General features: G+C 39.0%; 1 pseudogene; it reads left to right on the top strand.

The window, feature by feature from the left end:
* The window catches only part of LOC138242482 (zinc finger protein 271-like), a 372,248-nt pseudogene extending 356,013 nt beyond the window's left edge, over positions 1–16,235 (top strand).
* The last annotated feature ends 9,941 nt before the right edge of the window (positions 16,236–26,176 follow it).

Here is a 26,176-nt window from a genome sequence, read left to right as displayed (position 1 = left end):
GCATACCGAAGGCTTTACATGCATTAGTTCAGGTGGGAAGCTGCGTCAGCATGCATAGTTTGCAAAGGAATAAGTAAAAGGTATATTCCATGCTGAAAAGAGAAGAGAGAAAAGATAATGTTTCAGCTGTGAAGCCTTTTTCAGAAACGTTGTTTTCTCTCTTCTCTATTCAGCACGAAATAAATCTATTACTTGTGCCTTTACATGCATTAGCTGTGATACAGATTCTAATAAAGACAGAATGAAACTGTTTGTTATGTGTATCATGGTGATCCTCTTCTCGATCCAAATGAAATGTTTAATATGATCCCTCGAGAAAGAAAAGGAGTCAATTTCCGCCTGGAATGATTGATGCCCCATCAAATCTTTTGTGATATCCCTGGAAGTGTATACAGTAGAATCTTGGTTCACTGCTTAAATTCAAGGTAAACAAGATAAGGAACAAGTTGGAAACCTGATGTCGAAGTGGGATTTTAATCACCCACAACATTTCACTACATTCGGCAGTATGTGCCAGAGAAAAGTGCATGACAGCCCTTTGATGGCTCAGTTGGTAGAGTGGAGGACTGTAGTAAGAACAGTTGGGAATCTTTAGGTCACTGGTTTGAATCTGGCTCGAAGGAAGGTACTTTAATGAAAGAGTTAAAATAGCTAATCTTTTTCACTCAGACGTTGATCAAAAGCTCAATAAACTACGAAGCAGAGGCTCTTGTTCCGAATTCAACTCCCGTCTGATTGTCTTGTATTGGCCAAGATCTGATCTTTGAATTCGGGGACTACTCTGTCTGCTTTGTAATTCAAAAGTATATACAAATGTCACATTTTTTTTGTAGATAAGGTGTTCTCTGTTTTCAAAGGATAGGTACTTAATTGGCTTTATGATTTGGTATTGATTTTGTATTGTTATATTATTAAGTTTGTGTTTTTTGTGTTTTTAATGTATTGTGGACTTATTTTTGAAACAAATGCTTACAAAGGCAAACAAAGCACACATCTGTTTATACCAGCGGTGAATTTTTATTTACAAGCTACTCTGCACTTTTGGGAGTATAACAGGTTCTATATAAAGTGGCAAAAATATAAAAGGGGAAAATACCCCGGACTGCGTGTAAAGCCCTCATTGTGAGTGTTGTTTTATTGTTAAATACGGCGTACTGTGAACGAAATGTTGCAGAAACACAATCTGATATTTTAATAATTATTATTTTAATAATTTTAGAAGTATGCGATAAACATTTTTTTAAAGGACCTTTGAAAAACTAGATATAGATATACTGTAGATAAAACTAGATAAAAAACATGAGCTTTATTGGTTTTTACATTAATCGATTTTGAATCAAATTTGATCCTTGTACATTGCATTTTACATTGAAAAAAACGTGCATACCAAATCCACCAACAGACAGAGCAATATTTTACGTTGCCTTCCAGAGCTTCCAGCGCCACACGACTTTTTCCGTGTCTTCTCCTCTCTCAACTGGACCGAAGCACAGGAGCCAATATTAGAGAAAACGACAGGTGTTTAAATAGAGGATGTCCCAATGTCTGCGACAATGCATTGTGATTTTGTATAAACGCAAATGGTTTCTAATTTAAAAGCCAACAACATTCTTTTTCTCCCTGGCGCTAATAAGCTACAGTACCATACATGCGAGCTGTTGTGTGAAAGAAAATTAATATTTGCATAGGAAGGCAGAATAAAATCCAGAACTGTATTGGTGATATCGATAAATAGGGCTCATGTTAACAATTAAACTTTATGGTATAAAACGTTAAAATTCGTAAATATATATATATTCTTTTTAATTATGCAAAGTATCTGTTTAGCCATTCATGAAGGATTCTTTAGACAAAAAACACACCATTATATGAGAAAATATATTTACTATATGTGCATTTAACTTACTTTTTAACAATTTCAAGTTCAAGGCCGATGGAAATTGTTGCCCTGCTTTTTTGTCATAAATACACAAGCTTGTTATGTCTTGTGTCAGAAATAAACTGCATGAAATTTGCTAAAGCAACATAAAGTAAGCGCCACAAAGAAGACAAACAATTGCTTTTATAGTGCAATGTTATCTCGAGCCTTTAAAATTACTTTAAACACAATTTGTTTTTCTCTGTGGCTCCAAGGCTTTGTCATTTAGGTGTGCTGTTTTTTTTTACATGTTGTAAAAAAGTCGCTTAATCATACGAAAAATAAAAACTGCAATTGTAAACAATTGACCATTCATATTCCTGAATTTTAAACCTATGGAGTATTTATACCTTGTCTTCGTATTTGTGAATATTAAAGAGCTCCTTTTCAAAAGCTGTCAGTATGGATTAGTGCTTAGGTTTCCTGTTTTTTTACCCAGGTGGTCCAGATAAGACTCTTGGTATAGGAGCGCGTCTGTGTTGCCTTCTGGATTTCAAACGAGCAGCTCAGTGCAGAAAAGAGCCCCGTAGACCAGCATGTACATTTGCCTGGACAGTAGATTTTTCAGAAAGTGTAATTGCATTATATCACGTGCCCCTGACGATGTTATTGGTACGTCATATGTGCTCTATTTTGTATTATATGTATTTTTGTTGTTCAAATAAAAATATGAAAAAAAGTTTCAGGATGCATGCTGCTGTAAAAATAAAATGACATCAAGGTCTGAAGCCTGCTCCACAGAAGAACTTTATCCAGAGGTGTTAAAGAAGTCGAGATCTCGCCATGAGAGGGGAAGAATCTCAGAATAAGCAGGTGCAGTTGGTTCCACGGTCATAACGCCACGAGGTTGGACGAGTGAAGGGCACCCGGCTTTCTCCGAACAAGTAATGAGACAAGGAGAGAGACACTGAGGGTAGTGTGGCCAAGTGGGCTCAGTTGCTGGTTTAAGGCTACAGTCTCTTGAGGGGCGTGGGTTTGAATCCCACCACTGCCAAATGCTTCTCTGACCCTTTTTCTTCTGACTTGGAAAGCAATCTTTGGAATAGTGTTTTGACCATCTCCTGATAACCTTAGCAAAGTTTTTAGAGATACTTTGTCACCTTCACATCAAGGCAGAAAACAAAAGCTTTATTGCGTCCTCTCAACCCAAATGCGCTTTGCCACCTTTAGCGTTATGCAGGGAACAACGTCTGCTGAGATCACTTTCCAGTCAGTGCAAATCGTACTGTTTTAATATTGGTTGTGCTGGCGTACTGCTTCTGTCTGTGAAACTTTAATGTTCTGCTAAGAGTTAAGAGGAGTGCTTAATGTTATGAGGAGTGTTTGAAGGTCATAACGGAGGGAGGACACGCCCATTCCTCACGGGGAGCGCAGAGTAATGAGCCGCGCCTGCAGCTCGCTGAGTCTTTTCTTATATAACCGCTCAGCCTGGACACACAGCGCCTCCAGCCTGTGTTGGAGATTTACAGAAAACAGCTGTGTCGAGCAGAAACTGATCTTCCTGCTTAGTTAAGGTTATTGGAATCGGCGGTTACTGTGGGGTTATAGAGCTTTTATCTCTCTTCTCTGGCTAAACACTATCTACTGTATAGTATAGAAATAGACAAAAAAGCTCAAATACTTCAGTAAGACCGAGCAGATAGGAAAGTTTAATCAAATGTTCTATAAATCAATTTCCCTAGATTTTCGAACTCTCTGCTCGAGCTCTGATATAATCTCTGTGCTCCTGCCGCTGTCACTGGGAGAGTAACTGCATTCCGTAGGGCTTCAGGATGGTTTCACAATGACCCCATATAATGTAATACAGGACAAATAGCAAGGAAAACATTGTTTTAATAAATCTTCTTCTGTTTTTTTTTATTTCGGTCTTTCACATTTGAATGCATACCTTGCAGTTAATCTTTCCTCGATTACAGGCAGCCCAAACAGTTCTTAAGGCAGAAATTCGAAGCCTATTTGACTTTCTGCTGATCACATTGAAGTATTCACGGAGCATTTCCTTGCCCATCTTGTGCCCGCAAAGCGGTTTCTCCGTTTTCCTCTTCCTGTCATTATCAGCGAGCACAACAAGATGGGAAAAATGCAAGACAGAGAAAAGCGAGTACCTCTCAGGAGTGGGATTTAAATCCACGCATCTATTCAGAGACCAGAATACCCAAGCAATAGAAAGACATCTTTCAGTCTGGCGGTTTAGACCATTTACCATCCTGACGAGCTACATACAACGGTGTGGTGAAAGCACCAGTAGTTCACTAAACTGAGAAATGCTTTGCTGGAGAAGTGCCACGTTGCCTGTTGTTGCCTAAACGGATCACGGAAATCAAATATTCGGATCGATTCAGAGTGTGCTTTACAGCCTTTGTGTAATATTATGATCTGCAAGGGTGCAGTCGTCTTCACAATCTGGATTATCTCAAAAGGAGCGACGTCAGTGTAAAACAGGTTTCATTTCCGGGAACGGACCTTGTATTGCATATTTCAAATTGATTTATTTTCCTGATTGCAATGTATTGTGAAGCAAAAAAGCCAGCTGCATAACTCTCTATTACGCGTCATTTATGAAGGCGTTTCAAATAGCAGCCAGTGCAGGATTAACGCTTTTGAGCATGAGTTATATTGTAAATACTCTTATTTAAATAACCTTAAATTCGCACACTGTTATTTAGACAGCGCAAACCAGTCTGACCTCCTACAACTTTCCGCTAAGCAGATCTTAAAGCAGTTGCAGCCAGAGTAGAGGCAATGGCAACACAGTGCTTTGAGTTCGGCTTTGCTTATTTCTTCCGCGGAACCACCAGTATCGGAATATATTGATCCGCTTAAGAAGCGCTTTCGGTTTCTGATCGTTTTTATTGAGCGCTGCTCTAAACTTTACATTTGCCCGTGCTAGTTTTCCCCATGAAACAAACAAAGACATTTCCCTAATTACATGATTTCACTTTTTTTCTTATCAACGAGTAGAAAGAAATAAAATATATAATTCATTATAAGTACCATAGGAAAGATAGCTGGTGGTCTAAGGCGTTGCGTTCAGGTCGCATTTTCCCCTGGAGACGATTGTTCAAATCTCACATCTAATAAAAAAGTTTTTCTCGTTAGAGTAGAAACGATCGAAGCCTTAAGCGGAAAAAAAATCACAACATCTCGCATTTCACGTGTTTAATGTTAATTGTCTCAGTGGCTGTCTCGGTGATTGATGGCTCTTCTCCCTTGCAGGGTGACGGCAAACTTCTTCAAAAAGGGAGTTTCCTACATAAGGCTGCGCTTCATCAAGACAACAGAAACAGACTTCAAACTCGAATGAATTACTTCTTGAGCGTTTATGACCGTCTTTAAAAAGATGAGAGCAGGCGAAAACGTATTTGGAAATGTCTGCTGACAGTATCAGAGTTCACGCTCAGCTGCGGACAAACGCTCCTCGTTAGTACAGCGAAACTTTAATGCCTATGATATTAGCAGAAATTGCGAGTGCTTTGCACGTGTCGAACTTCACGGACGAACTACTACAACAGTTGTGAACTTAATTCAATATTACCGGCAACATCTGAGAAAATAATGTTCACCCATGGAATTTGGTCTTTTAATGGCTGGCGGGAGAATTCATTTATACTCCCGTTGCATCATCAGCTAAAACGTTAAAATAACAACGCAGATTTGTTGGAGAACCTGACAAGAATTATTAGGTTAGCACTGTATGTATGTTGATAGTATATTTAATTTAATTTTAATATAAATGTAAACATACATGCTGTACAATCTAAAGTAATTTTAAAATGTGTTAGCTGAGGATGCGAGGGGGGCTATTATACCTTGTGAAACACGCAAGACAACTGTAAGAAAGGCTGGTATTTTAATAAAATTGGTGATCACAAGAAAACCACAATTCGTGTGATATTATCATCAATATCCTTCATAATCGATGTTCAAATGAAGGATTTGAAGAAACTATGAAAAAAGCAACAGTAATAGCAGAGGATTTTGATTATTGCTCTTCAATTCAGTAGATCGCTGTGGGGTTGCACCCCCACAAACAGCACAAAGGATGAAACCCACCTCCTTCGTTATTGCTATGTTTGTGCCGGTTTGTGCTGTTGAAAGTAGCATTTGTTCTATTGAAAACATCTCAAAAGATGAAGGTGCAGTCGCTTCCACGCATCATGATTCCACTAGATCTGATGACAAGAGCTGAAGCCCCTGGCATTTTACAAGCCAGCAATGTGAGAAAGCCCACCCCTGTGGAAGGTAGCGTGGCCCAGCAGTCTAAGGTGCTCTATTTTAGGCTCCAGTCTCTCTGGGGGCAGGGGTTCAAATCCCACCACTGCCAAATGTAACTGTTTTAAGACCTTGTTTCCTCTGATTTGCGATACGATCAGTAAAAGAGCTCTTTGTTAGTCTGTTGAGAGGCTGCACAAGGTGTTTGGAGATAGACTTTCTAAAAGACAATGTTCTTTGGCACTTTCAGATTTATGTAGGGAACAAAGTCTGCCAAGATCATTTATGAGGCAGTGCACATGGTAGTGTGCCGGCAAGTACATTTAGTACTGGCTGCAGTGGCAAGCTGCTTTTGTCTGTGAAACTTTTACTTCTTCATGCTGAATCATTGGCAGGGGTAAAGCTTATTAAATCTTTGCACATAGCGCTCCATCAGAAATACTTTGTACATGTTCAAAAGCAATCTGGGGGTTTACTTCATGCTTTCGCAAAGCACAACTTACAGGAAAGATTTAAATGGGGAATTGGTTGTGCTTCTTGATGTTGTTCCTGTGGTTGCCTTGGTTAGTTCTTGAAGTTCGACACGTGCAAAACACTTACAATTCCTGCAAATATCTTAGGCGTTAAAGTTTCGCTGAGTCTAATCGTCGTAATTGAAGCCGTTTTGTTATTCGGTTGTAAAACCCAAAACAGCCGTTAGAACCTTGTTGTGCTTCCAGGATCATTTTCACCCTTATAAACTGGTTATCAAGCTGCTGATCACTATATTAAGCAGTCGATAGCCTGAAGCTGTTCAGGTGCTCTTATGATTTCTTTTAATAAGAAGCACCAAACAATTTTAGAAAGCTTTTCAAGTTCTGACATAATTTTTTTCTGGCCATCAAATGAGAGACTCCAGAATATTAAAAAGTGCTTCGACCTTTAAGTCGTGGTTTTACAAACTAGGGTACTGAGGGAGCGCCCATACATGCTCTGCAATGGGGAAGAAATTGAAATTCTCATATGTGCTGTGAAGGAGATTCTCAAATGCTTCCATCATATTGCTTTCACGCTAGGACACAAGTGTGTATAAGTGTTTGGTTTTCATTGATTCTTGTTGAAGAATTGGGGATTTACGGTGAAAGAATCAGTATCCTCGGAATGCAAAAGCTTTGCTTCTCAGCAATCGTAAGGATTCTGAAGACAGGTCTATGTAGAGCAGTGTGATGATTTGTATTAAAAAGACACAGGGTGCTCAAGGTGACACCTTCCTTTACTATTGAAACTTTGAATCTCAGGAGTACATTTAGTAAGTACCGAAAGAACAGTTGTTTTTACAGCATTTTACGGTGAGTGATGCAGTGGAAGCATTCAGGTCCCATAACCCAGACATAAATGGGTCAAATTCATCCTCTGCTATGCTCGGTTCATGAGCACACCCTAGATTCACTGAAATGCGAGAGAAGACTCCCTTTCCCTGTGTTTATTAAAGCTCCGTTCTGAGTTTCTCTCTTCGCTTCACACTTATGGTACTCTCTAATCTTTAACAATATCCTGAAAGGGAAAGGAACAGAGGCACATTTAGATAGCCTTTGCTTTGTGAATTAAGAACTGTTTGGGGTGTCTGTAATCAAGGCACGATTTGCGGTAAGGTATGTATTCAAATTTGTAAGACCGAAATATAAAAGGTGCAGCACAGTGTACTATGTAACTGTTCTGCATTTTTAAGATCTGCAGTTTTCTACGCATCTTGGATTCTTTTAATTTCTTTTAACTGGATTTCTTCTTGGATTTCTTACTCGCCCGCTCGATTTGTAATATGCGCATCAAACCTCCCCACTGAATAAAACAGCTTCATGTGCCACAGCAATCCACAGTAAATAAGGTTTGCACCGCGTATTATGCGACCCCTAGTGAAATATTTAAGTGTTGGCTCAAATGTGAGGAATTTAATGAAACCTGAAAAAGAAATGCATGCAGAAAATATCAGCAATTCAAAGCATGTAGGCAGCATGAATAAAACAATGCAGAGCTCAGTTTAAATGATCTGAAGCCACAATTCCCTTTATATCCAGAGCAGTGCATTCTGACACAGTAGCTCTGCAGAAGAAAATGAGAAAAGCCGAACTTTACCCGCCTTGTTGCGGTTACTGCTACTCCTGCTGCTGTAGCTTTAAGTTTCTCCTGACATGTAATTGTCTTGCTTCTAGCATTATAATCTCCAGTGTGTCGACTCCTCACACTTCCTGACAGAGGAGCAGTCAGTGGATGGTAATCAAAGAGCTGTAGGGAGGGGCTAGCTGCTGGTATTTGTAGTATTACTTATAATAATAATAATACATATATATAGATAGATAAGATAACACATATATAAGACCACTTTATTGGTCATATACAATTTCATGTATTAGGATTTTGTCTTTTCACCTACCCCCAACTTGCTCTCCATAAGATACACAGAGAAACGTGGGGTCAGAGCACAGGGTCAACCATTTATACAGTGGCCCTGGATCACTTGGGTTTAAGGGTCTTGCTCAGGAACCCAACAGAAGAGGATTTCTCTGCCTGCCATGAGACACGACCTGGCAACCTTCAGCCACAGGAACAGATCCCTAGCCACTGCACCACACCATATACTATGTGGAGGATACATATAGAATGTATATACTATATATATATAAGAGCTGAGCTCAATCTGGTGCAGTTCAGCAATGTGAGAGGAAGGGCAGTAATGCAATGGATAACGTGGATCAGAAGATTGTAGGTTCGTCTACTACCTGACTCAGGCTCCTCAGTAATAAATGCCCTTTATGTAAGTGAACTGCACCTGACAGCTATAGAACCACACATTGGGTCAATTGCAACAAACTTTCGAAAGGAGCACACAGCTGCGGACTAGTTAACACGGTTCTATCTAGAGATCATCTCCAGCTCTGAGCTCAATTGCAACGAGAAACAGTGGGGAACAAACCTGGAGAGCAGCTGAACTTGTGCTCAGGTTTCAGCACTGTTGTTTTTCTAATTAACACTAACTGCAAGGGCTCTGAATCAAAGCTTTTCAATTATTCTGGTCAGTGTGTTAAAATGTAGGTCATAATTGTTATTTTTCTGTTTCGTTCAAGTATATAACTGGATATCACCAATGATTTAGTTATTTCCAATTAAACAAAGGCATATATTTTTAAATATTGCAGATCTGGGTAAGTTTGCTCACAAAAGCAAGAAACTTAGAACGGGACTTAAAGAAAGAGATTTTGGCTATCTTTGTTTTTCTTATACTACATTGGCCCGATGGTGTGCTTAAGTCTTCCATAAAACTCAGAGGATGGTTTCAATTCATTGACCTCTAGGTCATGGGCCCAGCATGCTTCTGCTGCGCCATTCTGCTGTATGATGCAAATGTCGACACAACTGTTCTTTCTATGCCTTCTAAAAGTACACCTGAGATTAAAAGTTGCAATGGTAAAAGAAGATGTCATCTTAAGCACTTGGTGTTTTTTAGTACAGATTTTCACACTGTGCTCTACATAGACATGCTTTCAAGATTGCTAAGAAACAGAGCTCCTGCTTTCCGATGCTACTGATTCTGTAATCATAAATCACCAATTCTTTAACAAGAATCGGCGAATCGAAACCCAAACACATATTCACATCAGTGTCCTAGTCTAATAACATTATGATGTAAGCATTAAAGAATCTGTGTGGTTTCGTGTGATTTTTTTACCATAAGATTGTTTCCCAACTGGTCGGGATGGAGAAAGTTCAGATTGATTCATTGGGATCGTACTGGATTTGATTGAGATTTTGAAATGTTTCTTGCAAAGTTATTCAACTTTGCTTGAACCTTTCATAAAAAAGTGATCTGAAACGTCTTAGCTTAAAATCTTTAATGTTGCTGTCACTAAACTTGGACGTGATGTTCCAAAGTTGTGCAGTGTGATTTTATTCTTCAAGAATTCTCGGTGTGTGAGCCTTTACTGTGACATGTGATTTCATTTACATTATCTACATGGAGTATGTATAAGTACGTATGATTATTAGTAAATATAGTGAAATATAAACGTTTCAAATGCAGACGAACATTATAACAAGAAATCACGTCAAAATCTCATGGTAAACCAAGGGTTAAGTTTTACAACTTCAAGTACAACAATTTCATTACAAAAAGAGCAAGATGAAGACATTAAACACAAAACAGACACATTAAAATACAGAATCAGGTATTTAAATTGCCACCAGGGCAGAAATGTTACTGGGTGTTAACAGGTGAGAACAGTTCTGTGACTCATCAGTCATTTTTACAATGGAGCAGCAGGAGGTGAAACTCTGGACAGAAACTGCAGATAATGGAGCAGCAGGATGTGAGACTGCAGACAAGGTGAAAAAGAGAGTGAATGAGACAGGAGCAGGTAAAGGTTTATTCCATACTGAAAAGAAAAGAGACAGAACGTTTTGGCTTTGGTGCCTCCTTCATGTATGAGGGGCAGCTGATAAATCAAACAAAAGAACAAAAGATGGGAGTGGAGAGGAGACGAGCAGGAGAGAAAGAGCATCAACACTCAGGTGGTGTGAAGTCAATGATAGGGAGCTGGAGAGCTGTTCTCACCCTGACAATACCAGCTAACAGCTCTGACCTCTCAGTCACTCTGCTCCTCTGGACAACTGAAACAATGAGTTTACAACTGCTCTTTCTGTCAGAATGCTGCTGGTTTGTCAGCTGTAAATGTTAAAAATGTTAAATGTGGACAGAAAAGACTTCATTCAAATCACAGTCTTTTAGGGACTTTATTTTTCTTATTCTATCAACATTGCTGTTTTTTTCTGAAAATGAAACAAAGGATCTCTATAAATTATAGAAATCATCAATTATAATAAAACCAATCTTTATTATGAATATAGATATAAAACTATCTATTGTAAGCAGAAATATAATTTGTCTAACTAATTAAATCCCATAAAAGCCCATAAACTAATGGATGCACAGAACATGTAGCATGGTGTACTTAGATTATCAGAAGGTTTTTGACCTACATTCCATTTTACATGTTCTGTTTAAAACAATATTTTCAATGCCTGATGTCTTGGAGATATCAAACCAATTGGCAACAGGAATTGTCCACATTACCGTCTATTAGCAGACATTGTTCAGATATGGATCCATTACATTAAAAGTTTAATGCCTTTATTTCAATACACGTTTAAGTACTGTTATTTATTTCAATACAGGCGAAGGGTCTGGAAATATATGAAAATACAACATATATATTTGTATGTGTAAATATATTGATGTGTATATTTTATATACATATATTTGTAAACAAGGCTACATTTATTTTTATTATTTTATTTCATTGTAAATTCATCAAGATACAACATACTGAAAGTCCTTCATGTGAAGTGCATAGCAACAATCACTAAGGAAGTGAGTCATGTGGTAGGATGTAGGAGGAGTGATCGCTCAGTTCCTGTTCCTGCTTTAGGTGTGAATTCAAACCCTTGCAATAATATAGACCCGTAGGTGCGTAGGAGTCATAGTGTTTGTCATATCAGTATCAGCACAGCAATCTCTCTGGATTTGTGATCAACTTTGGTTAAATATTTTACTGTTCAATCTGGAAACTACGCTTCACTCTTTCATGGAGGATTTGCTCAAATCGATCGTGTATGAAGTTTCACATGTGTTCCGAAACAGGATGTCTGACTCCGAGGATGAGATTGAAAACAAACTCTGCAGCGTCTCCCAGACTCAGGTGAGACAGGCCGTGTTTAAAATCACACAGTGTGTGGAAGACAGTGTCGGGAGTGAAGTGGCGCAGCTGAAGAAGGAAAACGAGAGCCTGAAGTTGAGATTGCAGCTGTGGGAGAAGGAGTCGGGAGCAGAAGGAGATCGGCGACAGACAGATCATGTTGGACACACGCTTCCCTGTGAAGTCCCTGCAGGAATAAAGGAAGAAATGGACACGAAACTGCAGCTCTCAGGTCAGTGGGGTGACATGTATGTAGTCAAGGTGTGTGTGAGTTTAAAAACAGTGTCTTTAACTTCCTCACTGGTGAGAATATAGTGGAGAGATGCAGAGTCAAGTGGGAAAGACTTGTGATGTAGCAACGGGATTCTTTAGTGGAAACTGAACTGTTTTGTACGGTTACGGTGCTGAAAACAATTGTTTCACTGAATCAGTAATTAGGAAAGTAGACATATATATATATAGTTTTGCGATGTATTGGTTTATATTATTATATGTATACTAATGATTGTGTATACAAAATAATTTTAATAGGTTTAAGAATTACAGTCCTCAAGGGCCTGTGTCTATATTAACTCATCCCAGTGTACGGTCAGTGTGTGTTTTAACCCCTCTCTCTCTCAGTGCAGTGTTAGTGTACTGGAGTGTCCAGTCGGTGTGTTTGAATCAACCCCTCTCTCTCTTTCAGTGCAGTGTTAGTGTAAATGTAATGTACTTGTGATATTATTACAGTAGACATACTTTTTACCCCTTTATATGCACTTATTCCCCTCTGCTTAAACAACACACATTGATTGTGAGTGTACTAGAACGTGCATGCATGTAGTTAAAGTATAATAAAACCAGTGATACAGCTTAATTTCTCTTGACTTGCCTTTCCTCCTCGATGGAGATGCTGCATGATAACTAGAGACTAGTTCCTGAAGAGGAGCTCTGTTTCTGTTGCGTGGTGTATAAGAATTGAATTTTTGTTTCCCACATTCTTTACATTTTTATTTACAGTATTTGAATTTTTTTGTTCACCGTTAAATGGCTATACATGAATTTGTGTAAAAACATGTTACATAAAATACTAGTCTGCTGTATTTTCAGTCCCTTTTCACTTTATCTGTTAAAAGAGATTAAATGTGTTTGAATGCATTTAAAGTTTGGGAAATTAGTTTTTAAAACTTAAATTACATGCTACTAAATAATATCTTTGCCATCTCAAGTTTAAAATTTAAGCTACTTTTTGTGCAGATATTACTTCCTTTTGAGCACTTCTCTAAGCACGTATTAAAGTTCAGGGCTAAATATTAGGCTCCTTACTTTTCAGCATTTACATATTTCCACTTGGTCAGCGTTTTGGTCAGTTTTGTCTTCTTCCAAATCGGCTATTGTAACACTCCACACTCTGGGGTTTCTAAATCCACATTGAACAAACCCCAGTATGTCCATAATTTGGCAGCCAGAACCCTAACCAGGTCTAGTACAACTGCTCACATTACTCCTATCCTGGAGTCCTTGCACTGGCTTCCTGTCAAGTTTCCTGTCGACTTAAAAATCCTCCTGCTCACCTATAAGTTTCTGCTTGGCTTGGCACCTCAGTACCTGTCTGAATTAATATCGATCTACTCCCCACCTTGCAACCTTCTCTCTTCTGTTTCTGGTCTCCTATCTGTCCCCCAGTCCATCTACACTCTGTGAATGACAGGCCCTTCTGTTAAACCCTAAACTCTGGAACTCTATCCCCAAGGATATCAGAGAGTCACCTTCCCTAAACTCTGTTAAATCCAGACTCAAAACATTCTTCTTTAGAACAGCCTTTATCTACCTGTTCTTTACCCATCTGCTCCTACTGTATTTTGTGCCACCATCTACTAGGGCTGGGCGATATGGCCAAAAACATTATCACGATAAAAATTTTCATATCAGTCGATATTGATAGTTATCACGATAAATGTCAAATCATTATTTCTTTCAAGTTTAAAGGCAGATCTTTTCTCCTGAGTGAAAGTTGAAGAAACCAGACAGTTAATTGGTAAATTAACAACTCTTTATTTTAAGAACACAACAAACACTTGCCAAACAGCAGAAACATTAAACAAATCTGAAGTAGAGAGTATTCAAGTCTTTTTTATGTCAAAATATGCATGAGTAAAATGTACAAAATAAATATCTTAATAGAACGCTGTGCACGCTGCTCTGTTTTATGTCTGATCGTAAAAAGCCAAAATATCTCCAAATTACCAAAGTTGAATGACCTTTTCTGTCGATGATGTCATCGTCCTTCGAGCTGGTCATTGGCAGCACTACATTTGTTTCAGTGTCGCTCATTTCTCCACTCTTCAATCCTGTCAGCCACCACCGTGTGGGTTAACAACACCACGTTAGCTGCCTGGTCTGCAACACACACGCGCACTCGTAGTATTTTGTGCGCATGCGCAAAGCATAAACATATGTATCAAACATTTATCAAACTTTTGTTAAAATTATATCGAGAAAAATTATATCGCGATAATTATCGTTATCGAATTATCGCCCAGCATTACCATCTACTGTCTCCTCAAACAGCGTATTCTCATCATGCTTATATTTTTGTTGTTGGCATCATGTTAAGCACTTTGAGAAGTCACCATTAAAGGTGCTATATAAAATAAAGTTAATTATTATTATTATTATTATTATTATTGTTGTTGTTGTTATTGTTGTTATTATTATTATTATTATTATTATTATTATTATTATTATTATTATTATTGTTATTATTATTATTATTATTATTATTATTATTATTATTATAAAGGTCTTGGTTTCCTGTCCTGTGTTTTTTAGGATCAGAGTCTAGTGATTTCCCTGATGCTGGGGAATGGGCTTCTCTTGAACAGCAGCAGAGTGAGGAGGAGTGGGGCTCCAGTCTGATGCAGGAGACAGAGCTCACTGCTGCAGAAGGGAAAGAGACACTCAGTGAGAAGCACACTGACAGCAGACAGAGTGTCAAGGATCTGGACTCTGTGCCCATGATGAAGACAGAGCCTGAGAGTGAGACACCTGGGCTCTTAGTATGTGATGATTTTACAGAGAAGATTAACAATCTGAACACAAACAACATTACACAAGGTTGTAATGAACTGGGCTGTGTCACTGTACAAGAGCACAGTGAAGAACAGGATGTTTTAAATCTTCCAGAGCAAGACATGGAGCCCAAGTTGATTGACACTGCAGAGCAGCAGACTGATGTCCCTGGTGAAGAGAATAGTACTGAGTTACAGCACCCAGAGGAGAGTCAGTACAGGGAGGAACAACGGCAGCTCCAACAGGGCTTGATAATAATTAGGCCTTGTTCTGTTCAAGTGGAGAGATTGTCATTGCAGAGTCTAAAACAATTATACGATCCCTTAGTATCCGATGACTTTACACACAGGTTTAAAAATCTGGTTACTGAGAAAACTGTTGAAAGTTTTAATGAACTGGAGAGCATGTCTGTTCTTGGGCAAAGAGAGGAACAACTGAATGAGCTGGGCGGTTTTAGTCTCAGAGAGCTGGAGAAGGAGCCCCAGATGATTCACACTGCTGAACAGCACACTGAAGGACATGGTGGAGAAAACACAGCTCTGTTTCAGCACCCAGAGCAAGACCATTCCATGGAGCATTTGCAGAATAAGAGACCCCAGCACAATCAGAGGATGAGGAAGAATCACTTAAGGCCTTGCTCAGATAGAGTGGATAAACTGCCATTACGGCACAGACAGGAGCGGAGTTTCTGTCAGTCTAGCATTTCGAATCCCTACCAGCACCTTCACACAGGAGAGAGACCTTTCAGCTGCAGTCAGTGTGTGAAGAGATTTAGTCGGTTAAGCCACTTAATAAACCACCAGCGCATTCATACAGGAGAGAGACCTTTCAGCTGCAGTCACTGTGGGAAGAATTTTAGTCAGTTAAGCTACTTAAAAAATCACCAGCACATTCACACAGGAGAGAGACCGTTCAGCTGCAGCCAGTGTAAGAAGAGTTTTAGTGATTCAAGTACTTTAAGAGTCCATCAGCGTATTCATACAGGAGAGAGACCATTCAGCTGCAGTAAGTGTGGGAAAAGTTTTAGTCAGTTATGTAACTTAAAAAGACACCAGCACATTCACACAGGAGAGAGATCATTCAGCTGCAGTCAGTGTGGGAAGAGTTTTAGTCAGTTATGCAACTTAAAAAGCCACCAGCACATTCACGTAGGAGACAGACCATTCAGCTGCAGTCAGTGTGGGAAGAGTTTTAGTCGGTTAAGCCACTTAAAAAGACACCAGCACATTCACACAGGAGACTGAACATTCAGCTGCAGTCAGTGTGGGAAGAGCTTTAGTCAGTCAAGTACCTTAAGAGCCCACCAGCGTATTCACACAGGAGAGTAACCATTAAGCTGCAATCAGTGTAGGAAGACTTTTAGTCAGTCAAATAACTTAAGAGCCCACCAGCGCACTCACACAGTCAGCGTGGGAATAGTTTTAGTGACTGAATCACCTGAAGAGCCCACATATTAAGATCACTTTATTGGCCATATAAATTTTTTTGTATTAGGAATTTATCTTTTCACAGGTTGCTCACCATGAGGCCCACAGATAGGGAGAGAAGCTTTGGGTCAGAGCACAGGGGGAGCCATTTGTACAGCACCCCTGGAGCAGTTAGAGTTTGGGGGTTTGCTCAGGTATCCAACAGAGTAGGATTCCTCAGTAAGCTTCAGGATTTGAACTGGCACCCACAGGCCCAGATCCTTAGCCATATTGCCACCACACCACCCTTATTCGTACAGCAGAGAGACCTTTTAGCTGCAATCAGTGTGGGAAGTGTTTTAGTGACTCGTGTACCTTAATAGCCCACCAGCCCACTCACACAGAAGACCTTCATTGTTCACCAGTGCAGTCACACAGGCAAGAGTTCATTCAGCTACAGTCAGTGTGGGAAGAGTTTTATCCAGTCAGGTGACTTAAAAACACACCAATTTAGTCACCAGTTTTTATTTTAATCATAGTCTTAGTCTTGTCAATTGAAATGTCTATTAGTTGAAGTAGGTAGCTGCGTCAGCATGTGACATCCGTAAAAGTTTCCATAGCTGACTTTTTGTGTTTTCTTTGTTCTTTTTTCAGAGGAATAAACCTTTAATTGTTCCTAAAATGTCTATTGGTCACTTTGTAGTCCGCCACTTTTGATTTAGTCTAGTCATCTAAATGTTGACTATGATTACTCTTACTTATGGTTGATTAGAACAGAATTCTAGTCATGCAGTTGACTTTATGTGTATAATAAAATATAAGTCTAAATTTAATTCTTTATTCCTTTATAGTCTTGGAATGTTAAGTTTAGTCCTGTTTAATTTACAATTAAGACTGTTCTCATTGGATAGGCTTGTAATTGTGTAACAGCTTACCATGTTAAGCAAGAAATGTGTATAAAACAGATTAGGATTCTTAACTGTAACTCTTAAGAAAAAGAGACACATCTTTGTTGCACAGTCTAAATTTAATCAAACACAAGAAATATTTATGCAATAAAGGGTAAATAATAAGGGATTGGAGAAATTGTATGAATCTCTCTTGATAAGAAAATCTATTTTGGCACCATTACTAATAATTCCATATTTTTATGTTTTTTTTTTTTCAGTGCAGCTCTTTATTTTTTTTTTTAAACCAGACAGGACAAGCAATATATATATATACACTTTAACAGCATCATAAACTAAGTGCAATTAAATATTATTTTCTGATGCCCTCATATGAATATGATTCATAGTTTCTGCATAGCCAGAACCTGTGTCATCACTACCTTAGTGAGCATCTTTGCTTTTTCTCAAATACAACATTCACTCCAAAAAGAAGATGAATTATAAAAGCCAACACATTTTCCAAAGCATTTTATAATAGTGTCACCCTGGAGGCATGGGTTTGAATCTCACTCGTGAGGAAGAGCTTGCTCTATGGTCTTGGTATCATGCAAATGAGGTAAGGCACTATGATGTAGATAATGCGTTAACATATGCACAAACACACAAAATGTCCCATTCCTTTCCTGTTATGTCCTTATCCTATCCTGTATGCTTAATAGGAGTTAAGTGACCTCCTGGTTTCTCGTATATATATATATATCCTAACCACTACTGAACAGATACCCTGTTCAGTGTAGCTGATTCAAGATTCAAGAACTCACCCTTTTCGGCACTTTCTTTGTTCACTGGAGATTGTTAATTAATAAACTTTTTTTGGGAAAAAAATAAAATTAATCAGACACATAGGTAGATTTTGATAAAAAGCATTTAGGAGTTGACAAGGTGCCCCTTTGAAATAGTTGTCAGAAAATGACAGAAAGGAATATTACATAAGCTTTCTCACACTGCATGAGAGATGGAATCTGATGGGAGAAAAGCTACCAGTCTTCTTGTTGGGGAATAAAACCCTGATCTCCCACGTGACAGGCGGGGATATTCACCACTATACGAACAAGGGGTGCTTGCTTGCTGCTTGGAGGCATTTCCTCTTATGGCTACTGCTGTTTCAGCTTTTATTTTAATTTCTTCCAAAGAAGTGTAAGAAAACAGGTCTGCATCTGCACCATTCTCACTCCTCCTCTTCTATTATCACAGCTCCTCTTTGTGCACGACCAACACCTACGGAGTCGGTTCTTTCAGCTTTACTAAAGAGGTTTTCAAAGGCTGGAAGTAGGGCAGAAGACATGAGGATGCAAAGAGCGTTGTTATCTGCTTCCATCTGCGAAATGTCATTTGTCGACACTGAAGGACTTATTGCCAAGGTTTTGGGTCCAATTGATTTAGCATTTCAAAAGTACCAGGAAAAAGGAAAGAGCACTTTATCTTTTTTTTTTGTGCCAGAACACAATGACATAAGAAGGTCACTATAATCAGTAAGATTCAAACCCACGTGGGAAGACCTCAATGGATTTCTAGTCCATTGCCTTGGGCGCTCTGCCACAACTACAGTAAGTGCTGCTACCGCCACACTTTTGCAATAAATCTAACATGGAGTGCGTGGCGGCATCGGAAACCTTTTTCAAAGTCCCTCTCTGTCTTAAAGAAAAATCTTTACAAAATACATGCTAGCAGACAGATACACCTCGGAGGATTTAAGGGGGGCTTGGTTGGAATGATAGTCTCCCCGTCTGGACATTAAAATGGAATTTTGTTAGAAAAAAATGGAGAAATGTGTACAAGGATTTTAAAAGCTGCACCACAGTTTGAATAACATTAATATTAATGTTACACACAGGAATTGCCTTTGATTTACACGCTTCTTAATGCAATGAAAGACAAAATGACCAAAAAATGAAGTCCTGCAGTTAAAGTATTGCGTGTCAAAGCAATATCATACTTTATTCTACCACCGCGGCACTGGGCGTATATGGAAACGAACACACGCTATGACTCATTTTTAAGCAGTCCCTACTGTTGTAAGGCACCATGAAGCATGCACCTCCATCAATATTTGCGCATCTATGAAAGGTAAACTCTGTAAGGGAACTAATGCTATTAGACCAGCACCTCTGGAAGATCTTAAGAGTCTCTTAACACCACTTCCAGCAACAAGCCTTTTTTTTTCCAGCAGGTCTTGCCCATCCAGGTACTGACCTTCGTAGCTTCAATGGGTTATCAGTTTTGGGTTGGAAGGTGATGTAGCTGCTAACTGCAAAACTCAGTGCATTGTTCACCGAGTTTGCTGTGTTTTAAGAGGAGTGTATGAAGATGATAACGGAAGGAGGATACGCCCATTCCTCACGTGGAGCTCAGAGCAACGAACTGCGCCTGCAGCTCGCTGAGTCTTTTCTCATGTAACTGCGGAGCCCAGACACAGCGTCTTCAGCCAGTGTTGGAGATTCACAGTTCAGAAAACAGCTGTCTTGAGCAGAAACTGATCTTCCTGCTTTCGTTAAGGTTATTGGAAATGGTGGTTACTGTGGGGTATAGTGCTTGTATCTCTCTTCTCTGGCTAAACACTATCTACTGTAAAGTATAGAAATAGACAAAAAAGCTGAAATACTTCAGTAAGGCTGAGCAGATAGGAAAGTTTAATAAAAATGTTCTGTAAATCAATTTGCCTATATTTTCGAGCTCTGATATAATCCTCTCTGCTCCTGCCGCTGTCACTGGGAGTGACTGCATTCCGTAGGGCTACAGGTTGATTTCACAATGTCACATTTAATGAAACGCAGGAGAAACAGCAAGGAAAACAATGTTTTAATAAGTCTTCATCTGGTTTTATATTTCGGTCTTTCACTTTTGAATGCATATGTAAATCTTTACTCGATTACAGGCAATCCAAACAGTTCTTAAGGCAGAAATTGAAGCCTCTTTGACTTTCCGCTAATCACATTGAAGTGTTCACGAAGCATTTCCCTGCCCATGATGGGCCCGCAAACCGGTTTCTCCGTTTTCCTCTACCTGTCATTTTCAGCGAGCACAAGACGGGGAGAAAAGGAGACTAGCTGTCAGGAATGGGGCTTGAACCCAGGCCTCTATTCAGAGACCAGAACACCCAAACAATGGAAGGATATGAAACCTTGAATCTGGCACCTTAGACCACTCAGCCATCCTGATGAGCTATACAAGGTGGTGTGTTGAAAGCACCAGTAGTTCACTAAACTGAGCAATGCTTTGCTGGAGAAGCGCCAAGGTGCCTGTTGTTGACTAAACGGATCGCGGAAATCAAATATTCGGATCGATTCAGAGTGTGCTTTACAGCCTTTGTGTAATATTTTGATCTGCTAGGGAGCAGTTGTCTTCACAATCTGAATTATCGCAAATGGAGTGACGTCAGTGTAAAACAGCTTGCATTTTTGGGAACAGACATTGTATTGCGTATTTCTAATTGGTTTATTTTCCTGATAGTATTGTATTTCCTGATGCATTGTGATGCATAAAAGCCAGCTGCATAAAGCTCTGTTACGCGTCATTTATGACGGCTTTTCAAATAGCAGCCAGTGAAGGATCAAGACATGATCCTTGATCCTGGCTTCACACTCCGGACAACCAAGTCCTGCTTATTGTTGCTGAGGGTTGCGATCTGTTGCCCTGTAACGTCGCCGTTAAGTATCAGAATGTGTTATGTATTAAACACAACCCACAAGGAAATAAAGATTGTAGAGGTATGTTTTAGGTGCTCAGCTACCACGGTGGGTACAGCATGAAACTTTTAATCTCATGAGTTTGAGTCCAATTTTCTTGATCTCCTCTTGATCTCTCCAACCATGTAGTAGGATCGTGCAAGTAGGATGCGATAGCATACTGGGATCCCTAGTGCCTAATGACTTTTCATAATTCAACTTGCTTACAGCGTTGGGCTCTGTTCAAAAACTGCTGTGAAATCAAGAGCTGAGCAGGAGTCTGTGTAAATGGAGGCAGGTCTGCTCACGAGGAGGGAAACACTTCATCGTTTACTAATTGAAGACCACAATCTGCCAAAACACTTATGCTAATTAGTAACACTTTTGAAGTATGTATTATATTGTAAATACTCTTATTTGAACAAGCTTAAATTCGCATACTGTTATTTGGACAGCGCAAACCAGTCTGACCTCCTACAACTTTCTGTGCCCGCTAAGCAGATCTTAAAGCAGCTGCAGCCAGAGTAGCCGTGATGGCAACACAGTGCTTGGAGTTCGGCTTTTCTTATTTCTTCCGCGGAACCACCAGTATCGGAATATACTGATCCGCATAAGTAGCGCTTTTGGTTTCTGATCGTTTTTATTGAGCGCTGCTCTAAACTTTATATTTGTTTGGGCTAGTTTTCTTTTTTCTTTCTTATTATTTATTGACGTGTTAAATATTAATTGCCTCAGTAGTTGCCTCGGTGATTTTTGGCTCTTCTCCCTTGCAGGGTAACGGCAAACCTCTTTAGAGAGGGAGTCCCCCACGCACAGCTTTTCTTCATCAAGAGCGGAGACAGAAACAGACTTCAAACTGAAATGAATTACTTCTTGAGCGTTTATGACCGTCTTTAAAAAGCTGAGAGAAGGTGAAAATGTCTTTGGAAAAGAGGAAATGTCTGCTAACAGTAATCAGGGCTCACGCTCAGCTGCAGACAAGTGCTCCACCATAGTACAGTGTTGAGTACCCCTGCTTGTTGCGCGGGAGACCGGAGTACGTTTCTGTGACAGGGTGCTGGTTTAATTTTTTAACAACCTGACTTCACTTAAAAAGTGTGTACTGTGTACTAAGTTTTGGACTAGTTAGTGTGGTAGAATATGGAAATCGTCTCCAGCTCTGAGCTTAACTGCAACAAGAAGTCGTGCTGAACAAAGTCAGACCCCAGCTGAAATTGTGCTCAGTGTGGTGCTCAGGACTCAGGAGCATTGTTGTGGTTCTAATTAGCATGAACTGTAGGGGCTCTGAATCAGAACATTTCAATTTATCTGATCAGTAAATTAAAATGCAAGACACTTTAAAATAGGATTATTACTTTCTCTCTGTCCTGTTTGTATATAACCGAATGTCCCTCACGGTTTAAAAGATACCAGTAAGGACACATAACTCTTAATTCGGTACTCATTGCAAATATTCCAGAAACAAGCACGTCCGGCAGAAGGGGTTGAAGGTGAACATGTATCGTATTTTAATGGCTTCTATTTCCACTGACGATTGAGACAGATTCATGAGGAGATCCTTCACATGATTAAGTGAACACAACTCTATTTTGGTCTGATGTAGAGGTTACATTTGTGTCAGCAGTACTATAAATGTAAGTCTTATACACTTTGAGGGGCTGCATCTGTAGCGCTTCATCTAAGAGGACTGTTTTACTTTACCACACGGTTACATTCACCCACCCAATTTATTCTCAGAATACCCAATGACTCAATAACCCTGTTTTCCCCTGGGAACCACCAGTGTACTGTCCCATCCCATTTGAAAATATAACAAATATATTCAATTAATATATTAAATTAACAAATATATTCAATGAACTGTGTAACACAGAACTGGAAAGGTGAACCCGGGATGGCTGAGCAATTGAATAGTTGAAACTGCCAACCAGGATGGCTTAGTGGTCAATGTATTGGACTTAAGGTCCAAGGGACAAGTGTCCATGTGGGTTCAATCCCTGCTCCTATAACTTGCTTTTGAAGTGACAGAACACTTCGAAGATTTACACTCTATTAAAATATGGATTTACTAAATTTCAGTTCTCTTCGATCCCTGAGATAACTCAACTTTCACCATTGCATCCTGAAGGCTTAACGTGCATTAGCTGTGATACAGGTTCTAATAAAGACAGAATGAAACTGTATCAATAATAAATGACATGTTTTAAATAAACATTTATTAATAAACATCATTATTAATAAAAATGGTGTGACGGGAAAGCAAATTAAATATTATAATGATATCCCAAGCAACTGATGTGTGCCGGAGCCAAATGTCGTCCACTGTAGGCTTTGTAAATTGTTAAAAAATTGGAAGCAGGTGTGCCTGCATTAATAAAGCTCCATCGAGCGGTAAAAGAAACAGAACAACCAACCTAAATCCACTAGCAAGTTTCTGTAGCTGAAATAACAGGCAAAACTGCTCCAGGTGAGGCTTGAACTCACAACCTCGTCATGACTTTGTACTGCTGTATAAGTAATAATAATAATAATAATAATAATAATAAACTTTATTTTATATAGCACCTTTAAAGGTGGCTTCTCAAAGCTCTTTACAGGATGATAATAACAATAAATAAGAAGACTACAACAATAAATAAGAAGATTTCACAAGATAGGACATTATAATTACAAAAATACAACAATAACAATAGAGGAGACCGTGGAAGGTGGTATTAAGAAGAGCAGAGGGGTGAAGAATGGAACCAGTTAAGTAAAGGCTTTTCTGAAGAAGAAGGTTTTGAGTCTGGATTTGAAGGAGTTTAGAGAAGGTGACCCTCTAATATCCTTGGGCAAAGAGTTCCAGAGCTTGGGGGCATAGCAGGAGAAGGCTCTGTCGCCCATACAATGTAGACGGGCTTGGGGGACAGTAAGGAGGGCAGAATTTGAAGAGCGGAGGTTGCGAGGTGGGGAGTAGGGCGATAAAAGCTCGGACAGGTATTGAGGTGCCAAGCCATGTAAAGCCTTATAGGTGAGCATGAGGATTTTAAAGTCTACGCAGAATTTGACCGGAAGCCAGACAAAAGATGACTCCAGTAGATAGCTGTGTAGTTGTGTAGGACCACACACGACACAGTGATGGTGCGGCTCTTAATGGACACAGACCACATGAGAGGCAAGCAAAACGCTGTTTTAAAATTCCAAAGGCTCACCAAGCCAGAGGAACAGCAATGAACTGAAAAGATCTGTTACAGACGTCTACTGTATGTTAACCTCTTTAGAGCTCTAGATGCCACGTGTTTCTTTTAATTGCAGATTAACACTCCCAAGTAACAGCACTTTACAGTATATTAATGTTAATTCCGCTGGTGATTGGCTTACGATTGGCTTACTCTGCTGTAAGGAATATAAAGTATATGAAGAATATAAAACATGCGAACTTAAATGTTCAAAGCTTTCAGGCTCTTTAGCATTTTCCTTCACATATGGGAAAAATTATTGTCGCTGTTCTCCACATAGATAATCTACACGAGAGCACATGTAACAGTACAGGACACGCAGTAAGGAACTCACACAGCTTTCAGCTCAGTGCAAAGTGCAGACGGAGGACTAGCTCGCTGAACAATCTCTCAGGAAATCCCGGGTGAGATTCAACAGCTACGACAAGTCGGAAGACACCCCAGTTGGCAAAAGACGTATAATATACGTCTATTAAACGCATACCTTAGACGTCTAAATGTGGTCCGCAATTCATCTAGAATGAAATTCTGATATACGTCTATTGTTATACGTCAATTATACGTCTATGATTAGATGTTCATTATACGTAAATGGTTGGAGTTCTATTATACGAATAAATTTAGAGGACTATTATACATATACGGTTGGAGTTCCAGATAACTTTAGAGGACTATTATACGTATATGGTTAGAGGTCTATTATACGGATAACTTTAGAGGTCTATTATACGTATATGGTTAGAGGTCTATTATACATCAAAGAGTTTTACAGGTGTAGAAACTAGTAAATCAAGCCAATGATTTGGTTTAGAAATTTATTCTGAAAATACACATTCACACCTGAAAAATATGTATTTCAAATTGTACATTGTAAACAATCAATCAACAATCAACATATGGGCAATAATCATAAAAACACAACTAGTCTTAAACTTCAGCTACAAATTCTGGTAACATGGCAATATATAGTATAGTAATGACAAACACAAACTAATTACATTAACACACTAACTCAAAACCACATTTTGATTCAAATATAAATTGTAAAATGTACAACTTCTATATTTCCAAGAAAACAAATATTACAGTGGAAGTTAAGATGATTTTTGTCCACTATTTGCAAACCTTGTCTAATTGTCCTAACAGTTAGAACCAGAAACCTATTATTTTCAGTGTCCAGATCTCCTGGCCCCCTGCCTTGCATATGCATTCTTCAAGTAACACATTGCGTGCTCCTTTATTTATTTTTCTGTTGATGTAGGGTGGGACTTCAGCACCGCAGCTAGGAGAAAATAATATTATATTACTTCCCAAATAAATGATGATTAATATTTTCTTAAGTATAATCTAAAAATGAACGGTTTACTAAGCTCAAAGCTGATATAAATGTATAAATTTGGCTTGCATCATAGCAGTTGAGCAATAAAGTCTGTCCTAATTAAAGAGTACCCAAAGTTTGAAAGTACAACATAGAATAAGAATAGAGAAACGGCATCTTCCCCATTCACACTATTTTTATATGCCATTTTTTGCTTATTCACGTACTATTTTAATCAAAATAATATTAAGAAAGATCTATATGTATTCAGATAGTATTATTATTCATACTTACTCGTCAAAAGAGCATTGCTGAGATATTTGCGGATAAATACTTCTACGTTTGAAAAACGTGTCCAAAATGGTGACCAACGAATACTAACAATGCATTGTGGTATATAACCGGAAAATATGCTGGGTTAGATATTTTCTCAATGTATGCGTTTATTAATGTTGTCGATATTATGGTTGAAATTTAACATTGATAATACATCGCGGCTATGTGCCCCCTGCTATGTGCTGATGTGCAATTTTAACGCATGCAGTTAGTAAGGATCGGTCACTGTTGTATGGTATTATATATAATGACATTATGGAATAGGATGGGGACAGGCCCGGCATCACGGGGGGAGGGAGGAGTGTCGCCCCTTCAGTTTTGGGCAAAAAGATTTACCTAACTTAATTTGCGCCCTAAAAAAATAGTTGTACTTTGT

The sequence above is a fragment of the Lepisosteus oculatus genome, chromosome 14, assembly GCF_040954835.1.
Source record: "Lepisosteus oculatus isolate fLepOcu1 chromosome 14, fLepOcu1.hap2, whole genome shotgun sequence".
Taxonomy (NCBI): domain Eukaryota; kingdom Metazoa; phylum Chordata; class Actinopteri; order Semionotiformes; family Lepisosteidae; genus Lepisosteus; species Lepisosteus oculatus.
This window is presented reverse-complemented; position numbering and strand designations above follow the sequence as displayed.